General features: G+C 40.3%; 1 long non-coding RNA gene and 1 pseudogene across 1 annotated transcript; both read right to left on the bottom strand.

Moving 5' to 3' along the window:
* Positions 1 to 5,448: 5,448 nt before the first annotated feature.
* LOC121570699 lies at positions 5,449 to 6,898 on the bottom strand. The gene is made up of 3 exons (XR_006001510.1): positions 6,685 to 6,898; positions 6,180 to 6,353; positions 5,449 to 6,021 (listed from the first exon to the last, which is right to left on the bottom strand). It is a non-coding gene; the product is annotated as an uncharacterized LOC121570699 (long non-coding RNA).
* A 3,498-nt stretch (positions 6,899 to 10,396) lies between these two features.
* On the bottom strand, positions 10,397 to 12,817 carry LOC121570340 (annotated as a pseudogene).
* Positions 12,818 to 16,447: the final 3,630 nt, after the last annotated feature.

The raw sequence follows: 16,447 nt of genomic DNA, 5'->3' as shown, positions 1-16,447 counted from the left end.
AGAGCGTTGTGCCAGTACCCGAAAGGTCGCTGGTTCTAATCCCTGAGCCGACTAGGTGAAAAATCTGTCGATGTACCCTTGAGCAAGGCACTTAACCCTAATTGCTCCTGTAAGTCGCTCTGGATAAGAGCATCTGCTAAATAAATAAATAAATAAAAATTATCAACATAATACAGCCTTTCATATAGCCTATTGAGGTAGTTTGCTAGTAACTGCCTTCTTATCAACATAATACAGCCTTTTAGCCTATTGGTTGTTGGTATGCCTTCTTACCCATATACAGACTTTCATATAGCCTATTGTGGTAGTTTGCTAGTAACTGCCTTTTTATCAACATATTACAGACTTTCATATAGCCTATTGAGGTGGTTTTCTAGTAACTGCCTTCTTATCAACATAATACAGTCTTTCATATAGCCTATTGAGGTAGTTTGCTCGTACCTGCCTACATGTACATAGCCTTCACAAAGTGTTCACACCACTTGACGTTTTCCACATTTTGTTGTGTTACAGTCTGAATTTTAAATGGATTACATTGAGATCTTGTTGGTCACTGGCCTACACACAATACCCCATAATATCAAAGTGGAATACGTTTTTTTTTTTTTTGTACAAGTTAATACAAAATGATATAAACACAACATTTAAAGTGTTGGTCCCATGTTTCATGAGCTGAAATAGAAGTTCGTAGAAATGTTCCATACACAGAAAAAGCGTATTTCTCTCAAATTTTGTTCACAAATTTGTTTACATCCCTGTTAGTGAGCATTTCTCCTTTTCCAAAATAATCCATCCACCTGACAGGTGTGGCATATCAAGAAGCTGATTAAACAGCATAATCATTACAATGTCCACCGGAGCTGTTGCCAGATAATGAATGTTCATTTCTGTACCATAAGCCACCTCCAATGTTTTTTTAAAGAATTTTGCAGTACGTCCAACCGGCCTCACAATCGCAGACCACGTGAATGGCGTCATGTTGGCGAGCGGTTTGCTGATGTCAACGTTGTAAACAGAGTACCCCATGGTGGCGATGGGGTTATGGGGCAGGCATAAGCTACAGACAACGAACACAACTGCATTTTATCAATGGCAATTTGAATGCACAAAGATACCGTGACGAGATCCTGAGGCCCATTGTGAGGCAAATTTTTTTCAAGGTATCTGTGACCAACAGATACATATCTGTATTCCCAGTCATGTGAAATCCGTAGATTAGGGCCTAATGAATTTATTTCAATTGACTGATTTCCTTCTATGAAGTGTAACTCTTTGAAAATGTTGTATGTTGCTTATACAGTGAGGGAAAAAAGTATTTGATCCCCTGCTGATTTTGTACGTTTGCCCACTGACAAAGAAATGATCAGTCTATAATTTTAATGGTAGGTTTATTTGAACAGTGAGAGACAGAATAACAACAAAAAAATCCAGAAAAACGCATGTAAAAAATGTTATAAATTGATTTGCATTTTAATGAGGGAAATAAGTATTTGACCCCCTCGCAATCAGAAAGATTTCTGGCTCCCAGGTGTCTTTTATACAGGTAACGAGCTGAAATTAAGAGCACACCTGTATAAAAGACACCTGTCCACAGAAGCAATCAATCAATCAGATTCCAAACTCTCCACCATGGCTAAGACCAAAGAGCTCTCCAAGGATGTCAGGGACAAGATTGTAGACCTACACAAGGCTGGAATGGGCTACAAGACCATCGCCAAGCAGCTTGGTGAGAAGGTGACAACAGTTGGTGCGATTATTCACAAATGGAAGAAACACAAAGAACTGTCAATCTCCCTCAGCCTGGGGCTCCATGCAAGATCTCACCTCGTGGAGTTGCAATGATCATGAGAACGGTGAGGAATCAGCCCAGAACTACACGGGAGGATCTTGTCAATGATCTCAAGGCAGCTGGGAACATAGTCACCAAGAAAACAATTGGTAACACACTACGCCGTGAAGGACTGAAATCCTGCAGCACCCGCAAGATCCCCCTGCTCAAGAAAGCACATATACAGGCCCATCTGAAGTTTGCCAATGAACATCTGAATGATTCAGAGGAGAACTGGGTGAAAGTGTTGTGGTCAGATGAGACCAAAATAGAGCTCTTTGGCATCAACTCAACTCGCCGTGTTTGGAGGAGGAGGAATGCTGCCTATGACCCCAAGAACACCATCCCCACCGTCAAACATGGAGGTGGAAACACTATGCTTTGGGGGTGTTTTTCTGCTAAGGGGACAGGACAACTTCACCGCATCAAAGGGACGATAGACGGGGCCATATACCGTCAAATCTTGGGTGAGAACCTCCTTCCCTCAGCCAGGGCATTGAAAATGGGTCATGGATGGGTATTCCAGCATGACAATGACCCAAAACACATGGCCAAGGCAACAAAGGAGTGGCTCAAAAAGAAGCACATTAAGGTCCTGGAGTGGCCTAGCCAGTCTCCAGACCTTAATCCCATAGAAAATCTGTGGAGGGAGCTGAAGGTTCGAGTTGCCAAACGTCAGCCTCGAAACCTTAATGACTTGGAGAAGATCTGCAAAGAGGAGTGGGACAAAGTCCCTCCTGAGATGTGTGCAAACCTGGTGGCCAACTACAAGAAACGTCTGACCTCTGTGATTGACAACAAGGGTTTTGCCACCAAGTACTAAGTCATGTTTTGCAGAGGGGTCAAATACTTATTTCCCTCATTAAAATGCAAATCAATTTACAACATTTTTTACATGCGTTTTTCTGGATTTTTTTGTTGTTATTCTGTCTCTCACTGTTCAAATATACCTACCATTAAAATTATAGACTAATCATTTCTTTGTCAGTGGGCAAACGTACAAAATCAGCAGGGGATCAAATACTTTTTTCCCTCACTGTATATTTTTGTTCAGTGTATTTATATATAATTGATTTTAAATCACATCCTTAGTTAGTTAGATTACAACTGTTGTTGTATCTGAACATAAACATTAAACTCAAGACTGGAGAGCAGACCTAGATGAACTCAAATTAGATCAAACCTACAGTACCAGTCAAAGGTTTGGACACACCTACTCATTCAAGTTTTTTTTTTTGTTTTTACTATTTTCTACATTGTAGAATATTAGTGAAGACATCAAAACTATGAAATAACACCACATGGAGTCACGTAGTAACCAAAAAAGTGATAAACAAATAAAAACATATTTTATATTTGAGATTCTTCAAAAAGCCACCCTTTGCCTTTATGACAGCTTTGCACACTCTTGGCTGGTACTGTAGATTAACTCAAACTAGAGCAGACCTAGATGAACTCAAACTAGATCAAATAAAGTATCAAGTTGTTAATTGTGAGCTAGATTCGGGCATATTCCTTCCAAGAGAGTCAGACCTACAAAAATATACATCACAGACTAGATCTAACTTGTTTAGTAAGAACAGACAAGATGACAAAAAAGCACATCATAAAACGTGTTTACAGTACCTGGTGTCTTAAAATAAATTTAATCTTTTTTTTTCTGGTGCTTGATGTCTGTCTAGATCTTTATGAGGCCGTGTGAGAGGTTGATTGTGTGTGTGTGTGTGTGTGTGTGTGTGTGTGTTTGTGTGTGTCATAATTTACTCTGGGGGCAGGACTAACCATGAAGATCCCAGAGTATTCAGGAAATGAAACTGAAAGCAAAAATAGATAAGATCTTGCTACCATGGAAAGGTAAATACCTGTCAATTTGTGGGAAAATCACCCTGATTAACTCTTTAGTTTTATCCCAGTTTACCTATATGCTTATGGTCTTGCCTACGCCTAGCGAACAGTTTTTTAAATTATATGAGAACAAAAATATTCCATTTTATTTGGAACGGCAAGCCAGACTAAATTAAACAGGCCTATTTATATAATGAATATGAATTCGGAGGACAGAAATTATTAAATATTAAAGCATTAGACCTATCACCAAAAGCTTCAGTCATACAAAAGTTATACTTAAATCTGAACTGGTTCTCTAGCAAATTAGTAAAATTGTCTCACCCAATGTTCAAGAATGGCCTTTTTCCCTTTATTCAGATTACAACCTCTCACTTTCAGTTATTTGAAAAGGAAATAATCTCCCAAATATCACTATTTCTAAAACAAGCCATATAAAGTTGGTTGCAATTTCAATTTAATCCTCCAGAAACGACAGAACAAATAATGAAACAAATATTGTGGTTAAACTCAAATATACTAATTGATAAAAAATCTGTTTTTGAGTCATGTCGCACATGCAGCTAACAAAAACATATGGAAATGTCTGCTCTACCCAAAAGTACAACCAAATAATTGCAGCATTACTGCAAAAATTGAAGAGGAAAGTGGATGGGGGAAAAAGTAAGGAACTTGTCTGTCGGCCTTGCATTAAAGAACATAATTGGTTAAAGAAAACCGTGATAAATAAAAAAGTATACCAGTTTAATTTAAGGACCAAAAGATTGACAGCCGTCCCATTAGATTGCAAAGTAGTTGGGAAGATATTTTTGACGTACCAATTCCATGGCATAGTGTTTATGAACTGATACGCAAAACGACGCCGGATTCAAAACTTTGCATTTTTCAATTTAAATTATTATATAAAATTCTTGCAACCGATAGAATGTTATTTATATGGGGGATACAATCTTCCCAGCTCTGCAGATTTTGCTGCGAAGAGACAGAATCATTAGATAATTTGTTTTGGTACTGTCCATTTGTAGCTTGTTTTTGGACACAGGTCCAGGAATAGCTAAAGGATTGCAATATTTACCTGGAGCTAACCCTGCAGATAGCATTACTGGGTGATCTGAAAAGTCGTAGTCAATCGATCACTAATATAATAATACTGTTAGCAAAAATGTTTATTTTCAATTTACAATCTGTAGAAACAATGAGAATAGAAAGGTTCAGAACTTTTGTAAAACATCACAGTACAGTTGAAAAATATATGGCAAATAGAAATCCAATATGGATGGTGTTAAGAGATAGATGGGTGGTGTTGAATGGAGTTGAAGGATGGGACTAATAACAACTAACAAAAAATAATAACAAGATAACTAATAATGTAAGCATACTGTGTCCATAATAAGTATATAGGTTGTAGGTTGGGAGCTTTTGTGAAAGAGCTCAGTTAGAAAGATATCGCATATAGAAGCAAACCGGATGGACATCATGAAAATGATCGGAGAGGTTGAGGGTAGAGGAAGTTCAGGAGTAAAAACAAACAAAATAGAATTATTGTAAAATTGACTGTGTCCATAAAATATATATAGTATGTATAAACTGGAAGTAGAGGCCTAAGCGTTGTTGTTCACTAGTTTACTCCAATTAGGGAAAGGGTGGTGGGGTTGGAAGATAATAAAGGGAAATATATTTTTTTAAAGGATGTATATGTGTATGTATATATATATATGCATATATATATTTGCGAGAAGAAAAAACATATGGGGGATTGGAAGTGATGCAGACAATTACATTGATGGAAGTTACAATCTATCTGCAATATTAAAGCTGATATACCCCCTAAAAAAAGAATACTTGTAAATAATATGTTTTTTAGTGTTTCATTTATCGTCTTTTAATCTACAGTCTAAACTTTATATGACCTTTGTATTCAAGCCTATACAGTACATTCCACTGGGCAAAAACTGGTTGAATCAACATTGTTTCCATGTCATAACAAAAAAACAGTTTGGATTTGCAAAAAGTCATCGACGTAAGGGAAGTTTGTATTTTTTCACCTAACTTTTAACATAAATCCAATGACAGGGTGACATTTTTGGTTGAATTTAGGTTAGTAGCTCAACCGAATGTAAATCAAAACTAGACGTTGAACTGATGTCTGTGCCCAGTGGGAATAGTGTCTGATTCTACTTCCTTAAAATGGTAGTTCATATTTAATTTGACCAGTTGAGTAACTTGACAAAGACTCTTAGTGAGGTTATGCTATTTCCTGTTTCATCACTAATAACACATTTCACATTTCTTCACAGCAGTCAACGTTACATTTTTTCTGCAGCCAGTACTCTCCACAGTGGTCAACACTGTAAGAGAAGGAGAACAGTGATTCAGTAAAACACACTGATATCAGTTCAAATATTGTTTGTTGGATATATGGTTATAACTAACCCAGGAAACCTGAACCAAAATTGTCAATATCACACATGCATTGACACAAACTCCACAAACCCTCACCACATACTTGAGTTTCTCCAATCTCTAGTGTGGATCCTCCAGTCCAGCAGAGAGCTGCTTCGCTCCTGACTCTCCTGGGATATTGTAGCTCAGGTCCAACTCTCTCGGGTAGGAGGGGTTTGACCTCAGAGCTGAGGCCAGAGAAGCACAGCCTTTCTGTGTGACCAGACAGTGTGACAACCTGCAGAGTTTATCACATATTTACACCCTCTAGTGGTGAAAAGGGAAATGGCAGGTGACATTTGCATGTAAAAAATGACCTGATAAAAATAATATTACAATCACATAATTATATAACTAAAAACATTTAATAAGAAAGCATCTTGAAAATAAAAATAAATGATATCAAACAATTGTGTATTTCTTCCTCTTCCAAACATGAATTTGCAGTTAGGTAACTATTACATTTAAATTCAGCTGAGACCAAACTCATTAGTCTGATAGTCCTCTATAAATACCTGTAGATCACATAATGAACTATCCCCTTTAGTGAACAAATACAGACTACTGACCTCAGTGTCTCCAGTTTACAGTGTGGATTCTCCAGTCCAGCACAGAGCAGCTCCACTCCTGAATCCTGCAGGTTGTTGTCACTTAAGTCCAACTCTCTTAGGTTTGAGGTTGAGTTGAAAGCTGAAGCCAAATCGTCACAGCATTTCACAGTTAGGTTACACCCATTAAGCCTTTGAAAAGTAAAACACAATGAACATGAATTTAGACAACTGTGTGTACTGTGTACATGTAGCAGAACATTTGAGAATGAGCAATGAATATGTAATATGATCATGTGTATTCTAACTGATGATATATACAGTACCAGTCAAAAGTTTGCACACACCTACTCATTCAAGAGATTTTCTTTATTTTTACCATTTAATAGAATAATAGTGAAGACATCAAAACTATGAAATAACACATACGGAGTCATGTACAGTGAGGGAAAAAAGTATTTGATCCCCTGCTGATTTTGTACGTTTGCCCACTGACAAAGAAATGATCAGTCTATAATTTTAATGGTAGGTTTATTTGAACAGTGAGCGACAGAATAACAACAACAAAATCCAGAAAAACGCATGTCAAAAATTTTATACATTGATTTGCATTTTAATGAGGAAATAAGTATTTGACCCCCTCTCAATCAGAAAGATTTCTGGCTCCCAGGTGTCTTTTATAGAGGTAACAAGCTGAGATTAGGAACACACTCTTAAAGGGAGTGCTCCTAATCTCAGTTTGTTACCTGTATAAAAGACACCTGTCCACAGAAGCAATCAATCAATCAGATTCCAAACTCTCCACCATGGCCAAGACCAAAGAGCTCTCCAAGGATGTCAGGGACAAGATTGTAGACCTACACAAGGCTGGAATGGGCTACAAGACCATCGCCAAGCAGCTTGGTGAGAAGGTGACAACAGTTGGTGCGATTATTCACAAATGGAAGAAACACAAAAGAACTGTAAATCTCCCTCAGCCTGGGGCTCCATGCAAGATCTCACCTCGTGGAGTTGCAATGATCATGAGAACGGTGAGGAATCAGCCCAGAACTACACGGGAGGATCTTGTCAATGATCTCAAGGCAGCTGGGAACATAGTCACCAAGAAAACAATTGGTAACACACTACGCCGTGAAGGACTGAAATCCTGCAGCGCCCGCAAGGTCCCCCTGCTCAAGAAAGCACATATACAGGGCCGTCTGAAGTATGCCAATGAACATCTGAATGATTCAGAGGAGAACTGGGTGAAAGTGTTGTGGTCAGATGAGACCAAAATAGAGCTCTTTGGCATCAACTCAAATCGCCGTGTTTGGAGGAGGAGGAATGCTGCCTTTGACCCCAAGAACACCATCCCCACCGTCAAACATGGAGGTGGAAAAATTATGCTTTGGGGGTGTTTTTCTGCTAAGGGGACAGGACAACTTCACCGCATCAAAGGGACGATGGACGGGGCCATGCACAAAAAAAAAAATTATGCACGCATGACTGTAAGTCGCTTTGGATAAAAGCGTCTGCTAAATGGCATATTATTATTATTATTATTTAAATCTTGGGTGAGAACCTCCTTCCCTCAGCCAGGGCATTGAAAATGGGTCGTGGATGGGTATTCCAGCATGACAATGACCCAAAACAAATGGGCAAGGCAACAAAGGAGTGGCTCAAGAAGAAGCACATTAAGGTCCTGGAGTGGCCTAGCCAGTCTCCAGACCTTAATCCCATAGAAAGTCTGTGGAGGGAGCTGGAGGTTTGAGTTGCCAAACGTCAGCCTCGAAACCTTAATGACTTGGAGAAGATCTGCAAAGAAGAGTGGGACAAAATCCCTCCTGAGATGTGTGCAAACCTGGTGGCCAACTACAAGAAACGTCTGACCTCTGTGATTGCCAACAAGGGTTTTGCCACCAAGTACTAAGTCATGTTTTGCAGAGGGGTCAAATACTTATTTCCCTCAATAAAATGCAAATCAATTTATAACATTTTTGACGTGTTTATTTTTTATTTTCTTGTTGTTATTCTGTCTCTCACTGTTCAAATAAACATACCATTAAAATAATAAACTGATCATGTCTTTGTCAGTGGGCAAACGTACAAAATCAGCAGGGGATCAAATACTTTTTTCTCTCACTGTAGTAACCAAAAAAGTGTAAAACAAATTGAAATATATTTTATATTTGAGATTCTTCAAAGTAGCCACCCTTTGCCTTGATGACAGCTTTGCACGCTCTTGGCATTCTCTCAACCAGCTTCATGAGGTAGTCACTTGGAATGCATTTCAATTAACAGGTGTGCCTAGTTAAAAGTTAATTTGTGGGAGTTCTTTCCTTCTTAATGCGTTTGAGCCAATCAGGTGTGTTGTGACAAAGCAGGGGTGGTATACAGAAGATAGACGTATTTGGTAAAAGACCAAGTCCATATTATGGCAAGAACAGCTCAAATAAGCAAAGAGAAAGGACAGTTCATCACTACTTTAAGACATGAAGGTCAGTCAATACGGAACATTTCAAGAACTTTCAAAGTTTCTTCAAGTGCAGTCGCAAAAACCATCAAGCGCAATGATGAAACTGGATCTAATGAAGACCCAGAGTTACCTCTGCTGCAGAAGATAAGTTCATTGGAGTTACCAGCCTCAGAAATTGCAGCCCAAATAAATGCTTCACAGAGTTCAAGTAACGGACACATCTCAACATCAACTGTTCAGAGGACAATAAGGACTTCATGGTCGAATTGCTGTAAAGAAACCACTACTAAGGGACACCAATAAGAAGAAGAGACTTGCTTGGGCCAAGAAACACGAGCAATGGACATTACTGGTGGAAATCTGTCCTTTGGTCTGATGAGTCCAAATTTGAGATTTTTGGTTCCAACCACCGTGTCTTTGTAAGACGCAGAGTAGGTGAACGGATTATCTCTGCATGTGTAGTTCCCACCGTGAAGCATGGAGGAGGAGGTGTGAAGGTGCTTTGCTGGTGACACTGTCAGTTATTTATTTAGAATTCAAGGCACACTTAACCAGCATGGCTACCACAGCATTCTGTAGCAATACGCCATCACATCTGGTTTGCGCTTAGTGGGACTATCATTTGTTTTTCAACAGGACAATGACCCAACACACCTCCAGGCTGTGTAAGGGCTATTTTACCAAGAAGGAGAGTGATGGAGTGCTGCATCAGATGACCTGGCCTCCACAATCACCCAACCTCAACCCAATTAAGATGGTTTGGGATGAGTTGGACCGCAGAGTGAAGGACAAGCAGCCAACAAGTGCTCAGCATATGTGGGAACTCCTTCAAGACTGTCGGAAAAGCATTCCAGGTGAAGCTGGTTGAGAGAATGCCAAGAGTGTGCAAAGCTGTCAAGGCAAAGGGGTGGCTATTTCAAGAAAAAACATTTCTAATATATTTTGATTTGTTTAACACTTTTTTGGTTACTACATGATTCCATATGTGTTATTTCATAGGTTTGATGTCTTCACTATTATTCTACAATGTAGAAAATAGTAAAAAATAAAGAAAAACCCTTGAATAAGTAGGTGTGTCCAAACTTTTGACTGGTACTGTATATATATATATATATATATATATATATATATATATATATATATATATATATATATATATATATATATATATATATATATATATTACATATATATATATATATATATATATATATATACATATATATATATATATATATATTTTTTTATATATTTTTTTTTTTTTTTTTTTACATGTATTTACAGAGCAGTTGTGGAGGCTTTGACCACTGGCAGCAGCCTCAGAAGACCTTCCTCTGATCTGGAGTATTTTTTCAGGTCAAACACATCCAGCTCCTCTTCTGAAGTCAGCAACACAAAGACCAGAGCTGAGCACTGTGCAGGTGAGAGTTTGATTTTGGATAGATTTCCTGAATGCAAGTATCTTTGGATCTCCTCCACTAGAGAATGGTCATTCAGTTCATTCAGGCAGTGGAACAGATTGATGCACCTCTCTGAAGATAGAGTGTTCCTGATCTTCTTCTTGATGTACTTTACTGTTTTCTCATGGCACAGTGAGCTGCTTCTTGTCTGTGTCAGTAGGCCATTTAAGTGCTTCTGATTGGACTCTAGTGAGAGGCCCAGAAGGAAACGGAGGAACAGGTCCAGGTGTCCATTCTCACTCTGTAAGGCTTTATCCACTACAATCTTGTGGAAGTTGAAAGCAGGATTCAACGTCAACTTCATTTTAATATTTCTGATGAATTGGTCTTTGGTCATTGGGTTTTCATTGCTGTTGTTGAAAGAGAGGAAAACGTATAACGCAGCCAGAAACTCCTGAACGCTCAGATGCACGAAGCAGTACACCTTGTTCTGGAACGGCCCATAGTCCTCCCTAAAGATCTGTGTGCACACTCCTGAGTGTACTGAAGCTTCAGTGACGTCAATGCCACACTTTTTCAGGTCTTCCTCATAGAAAATGAGGTTGCCATTTTCTAGCTGGTTAAAAGCAAGTTTCCCCAGTGCCATGAAGCTCTCTTTATGCCGGTGTGGATCTCGCTCACCTTTCTTGTGATATTTCTCATTCATCTGTTTGGTCTGAAATACCAGTAACCCAATAAATAATTGAGTCAGAGTCTTGGGCATCTCCTCATTCTTATCTGTACTCAACACATGCTCCAGAACTGAAGCTAAGATCCAACAGAAGACTGGTATGTGACACATGATGTGGAGGCTCCTTGATGTCTTTATGTGTGAGATGATTCTGTTGGCCAGGTCCTCATCCCTGTATCTGTTCCTGAAGTACTCCTCCTTCTGTGGCTCATTGAACCCTCGTACCTCTGTCACCTGGTCAACACACTCAGGAGGGATGTGATTGGTTGCTGCAGGTCTGGAGGTTATTCAGAGGAGAGCAGGTGGAAGCAGATTCCCATTGATGAGGTTTGTCAGCAGCACGTCCACGGAGGTTGGCTCTGTGACATCACACCAGCTCTTACAGTTGTCGTAGTCGAGGGTCAGTCGGCACTCATCTAGACCATCAAGGACAAACAAAACTTTGTACTCGCTCTCATTGTAGTTTCTTGGTTTTTGCAATTTTGTTAAAATGTGATTCAAAAAGTCCCTCTCAATCACTCTAGTCTCTCTGACACATGTATGTAGAAGTTCCACTAAACTGCACTTTTCCTCCCTCACCAAATTCAGCTCCCGAAAAGGGAGTGAAATAATGAATTGGATATCCTGATTGGCTTTCCCTTCAGCCCAATCCAGAATGAACTTCTGCACAGCAACTGTTTTTCCAATGCCAGCGACTCCTTTTGTCAGCACAGTTCGGATAGGTTTGTCTTTTCCAGATGATTGTTTGAAGATGTCATTGCAGATTATTTTAGCCTCTGGTCTTGCTGGATTCTTGGATGTCATCTCAATCTGTCTCACCTCATGTTCATTATTGACCTCTCCACTTCCTCCCTCTGTGATGTAGAGCTCTGTGTAGATCTCCTTGAGAAGTTGCTTATGGCCCTGCTTTGCCACCCGTTGAATACATGCTGAAACTTCTCTTTTAGTTTCAGTTTGAGTTCTTGTTGGTACTTCTCAACAACTTCATCCGAAGGACCTGACAATGGTTATAGAATAGTTAGCAAGTAGGCAAACATATGTTGTTCTCTAGATGCTCAACAATACACAATAAACACATTTATTTTAATTTAATTTTACAATATATCTGGTTATTGGAAAAATCTAAGCACATGAAATTAATGCACATTTAAAAGAAAATGGGTAGTTTTACAGGGTTAGCCAATAACAAACTGTATATAACTTATTTTAGAATGTATATAGAATTTATTATTTCAACAATACAGTAGAATATATATTTATATGCTCACAAGCACCTATGAATTCTGAGTTACATATTGGACAATCTCTTTCTAGCTTCTCAGCGAGATCGTTACGGCTCATCTTCTTCAGGATCTCCAGTGTGATCTTCACAGCCCCATTTTCCCTGTATTTCTGCACCATCTGATCCACTGTGTCCTGTTTGTCAGATTTCTCCAGCTGGCCCATTGGAATGTGAAGGAAGCCATCCAGCTGGTTTTCTATAGTTAGACGCCACTTAAAGTTCTTCAGCTCCTCAGAGCCAAGATCCTCCAGAATGGCCAGGAGCCGCTCTTTAATAGATGGGGTCATTGTAGGTCAGTGGAGACTGTTAAACAACAGAGCATGTAGCATCATAATCTACACCTCCAGACCAAGGCCCCAACATCTGCACTATTGTGAGAAACAGTACTATTATTATTTGCTATGACTTACATTACTACTATTTTCCACTTAATATTTAGTAAAACATTTAGATGCCGTTGGTGATCTACCCCAGTAGAAAATATGACAAACCATTTAAAATTCTGATGCTCTCTGGTGGCATTTACACATATTGTAAACTACCATTAGATACATTTTGATTTCAAAACAATAAGTCCTACAAACACATACTTAGTCCTGTTAAAAAAAGGTAAGAACCGTGGGATTCTGGTACAACAACGTGACTATGACAGAGCAACAGCAGGTAAAGAAAAGCTACACAAAATACATGTATATTTTATTTTTGGATTTGGTTCCCAAATTGTCCCCAGGTTGGGAATAAGAGATTTGAAAGTCTAGGTTTGAATTAAAATATATTTTACCAATTACCATTCCAAAAGGAAATAAAAAAATGGTGGTGCAAATTCCCATAGGAACACAGCCATTTTAACCCCTGTAGGTCTAAGCCTTTAGATCGCAATATCTACTAAGCTAACATGTGGATTTGTATTAAGATGGTCATAAAATTGATCATTTAGCCATTTGATTTTGAATTTTAGGATCCCTGTAGGTAAATTTTTTTAATAAAACAATTATTTGATGAAACATTGAATTTGGCCTTTACTGCTATAGCCCATAGAAGCGAATTGAATAACACATTCATAAATGGCAAAACAGACAGTCAAAAAATAAATCATAAGTGTCTGTCTGGAAGATGGCTGCTGTTTTATGGACTCTTAACCAACTGTGCTATTTTGTGTGTTTTTTCGCATTGTTTGTAACTTATTTTGTACATAATGTTGCTGCTACCGTCTCTTATGACCGAAAAGAGCTTCTGGACATCAGAACAGCGATTACTCACCTTGAACTGGACGAATACATTTTAATGAGTCGGACGAGAGGGATTTGCTCCAGACACCCGACAGGGCCCTTATCCCCGTCATTCGCAGTAGAAAGAAAATGAGATATTGCAGGAGATCAGGGTGCCTGGTGAGGAGCCGGTGACGAGTGGCTAATCTGCCTTTGCCATCAATACTATTGGCAAATTTACAATCGCTTGATAATAAAGTGGACGAACTACAGGCACGAATATCCTACCAAAGGGACATTAAAAACTGTAATATCTTATGTTTCACCGAGTCGTGGCTGAACTCGACATGAATAACATACAGCTGGCGGGCTATACACTGTATCGGCAGGATAGAACAGCAGCCTCTGGTAAGACAAGGGGTGGCGGTCTATGTATATTTGTAAACAACAGCTGGTGCACGATATCTAAGGAAGTCTTGAAGTTTTGCTCGCCTGAGGAAGAGTATCTCATGATAAGCTGTAGACCACACTATCTACCAAGAGAGTTTTCATCTATTTTCTTCGTAGCTGTCTATTTACCACCACAAACCGATGCTGGCACTAAGACCGCACTCAATTAACTGTTTATGGCCATAAGCAAACAGGAAAACGCTCATCCAGAGGCGGCACCCCTAGTGGCCGGGGACTTTAATGCTGGGAAACTTAAATCAGTATAACCTCATTTCTACCAGCATGTTAAATGTGCAACCAGAGGGAAAAAAACTCCAGACAACCTTTACTCCATACACTCCTTGAGACCCGTACAAATCTCTCCCTCGTCCTCCATTTTGCAAATCTGACCATAATTCTATCCTCCTGATTCCTGCTTACAAGCAAAAACGAAAGCAGGAAGCACCAGTGACTCGTCAATAAAAAAGTGGTTAGATGAAGCAGATGCTAAGCTACAGGACTGTTCTGCTAGCACAGACTGGAATATGTTCCGGGATTCTTCAGATGGCATTGAGGAGTACACCACATCAGTCACTGGGTTCATCAATAAGTGCATCGATGACGTTGTCCCCACAGTGACTGTACGTACATACCCCAACCAGAAGCCATGGATTACAGGCAACATCTGCCCTGAGCTAAAGGGTAGAGCCGCCGCTTTCAAGGAGCGGGACTCTAACCCGGAAGCTTATAAGAAATCCCGCTATGCCCTCCGACGAACCATCAAACAGGCAAAGCGTCAATACAAGACTACGATCGAATCGTACTACACCGGCTCCGATGCTCGTCGGCTGTGGCAGGGCTTGCAAACTATTACAGACTACAAAGGGAAGCACAGCCGCGAGCTGCCCAGTGACACGAGCCTACCAGACGAGCTAAATTACTTCTATGCTCGCTTCGAAGCAAGTAACACTGAAACATTACATTTACATTTAAGTCATTTAGCAGACGCTCTTATCCAGAGCGACTTACAAATTGGTGCTTTCAACTTAGGATAGCCAGTGGGACACCACATCTCGATCACATGCATGAGAGCATCAGCTGTTCCGGACAACTGTGTAATCACGCTCTCCGTAGCCGATGTGAGTAAGACCTTTAAACAGGTCAACATTCACAAGACCGCAGGGCCAGACGGATTACCAGGACGTGTCTAGACTGACATTTTCAACCTCTCCCTGTCTGAGTCTGTAATACCAACATGTTTCAAGCAGACCACCATAGTCCCAATGCCCAAGAACACTAAGGTAACCTGCCTAAATGACTACCGACCCGTAGCACTCACGTGTGTAGCCAGGAAGTGCTTTGAAAGGCTGGTCATGGCTCTCATAAACACCATTATCCCAGACACCCTAGACCCACTCGAATTTGCATACCGCCCCAACAGATCCATAGATGATGCAATCTCTATTGTGCTCCACACTGCCCTTTCACACCTGGACAAAAGGAACACCTATGTGAGAATGCTATTCATTGACTACAGCTCATTGTTCAACACCATAGTGTTCCTCATCACTAAGCTAAGGACCCTGGGATTAAAACCTCCCTCTACAACTGGATCCTGGACTTCCTGACGGGCCGCCCCCAAGTGGTAAGGGTAGGTAACAACACATCAGCAACGCTGATCCTCAACACAGGTTCCCTCAGGGGTGCATGCTGAGTCCCCTCCTGTACTCCCTGTTCACCCATGACTGCATGGCCAGGCACGACTCCAACACCATCATTAAGTTTGCCGATGACACAACAGTGGTAGGCCTGATCACCGACAACGACGAGACAACCTTTAGGGAGGAGGTCAGAGACCTGGCCATGTGGTGCCAGGACAACAACCTTTCCCTCAACGTGATCAAGACAAAGGAGATGATTGTGGACTACAGGAAAACGAAGAGGACTGAGCACAACCTCATTCTCATCGACAGGGCTGTAGTGGAGCAGGTTGAGAGCTTTAAGTTCCTTGGTGTCCACATCACCAACAAACTAACATGGTCCAAGCACACCAAGACAGTCGTGAAGAGTGCACGACAAAACCTATTCCCTCTAAGGAGACTGAAAAGATTTGTCATGGGTCCTCAGATCCTCAAAAGGTTCTACAGCTGCACCATCGAGAGCATCCTGACTGGTTGCATCACTGCCTGGTATGACAACTGCTTGGCCTCTGACCGCAAGGCACTACAGAGGGTAGTGCGTAAGGCCCAGTACATCAATGGGGCCAAGCTTCCTGCCATC

Source organism: Coregonus clupeaformis, unplaced genomic scaffold (genome assembly GCF_020615455.1).
Source record: "Coregonus clupeaformis isolate EN_2021a unplaced genomic scaffold, ASM2061545v1 scaf0359, whole genome shotgun sequence".
Taxonomy (NCBI): domain Eukaryota; kingdom Metazoa; phylum Chordata; class Actinopteri; order Salmoniformes; family Salmonidae; genus Coregonus; species Coregonus clupeaformis.
The sequence above is the reverse complement of the archived record's forward strand: the minus strand, read 5'-3'. Positions and strand labels throughout refer to the sequence as shown.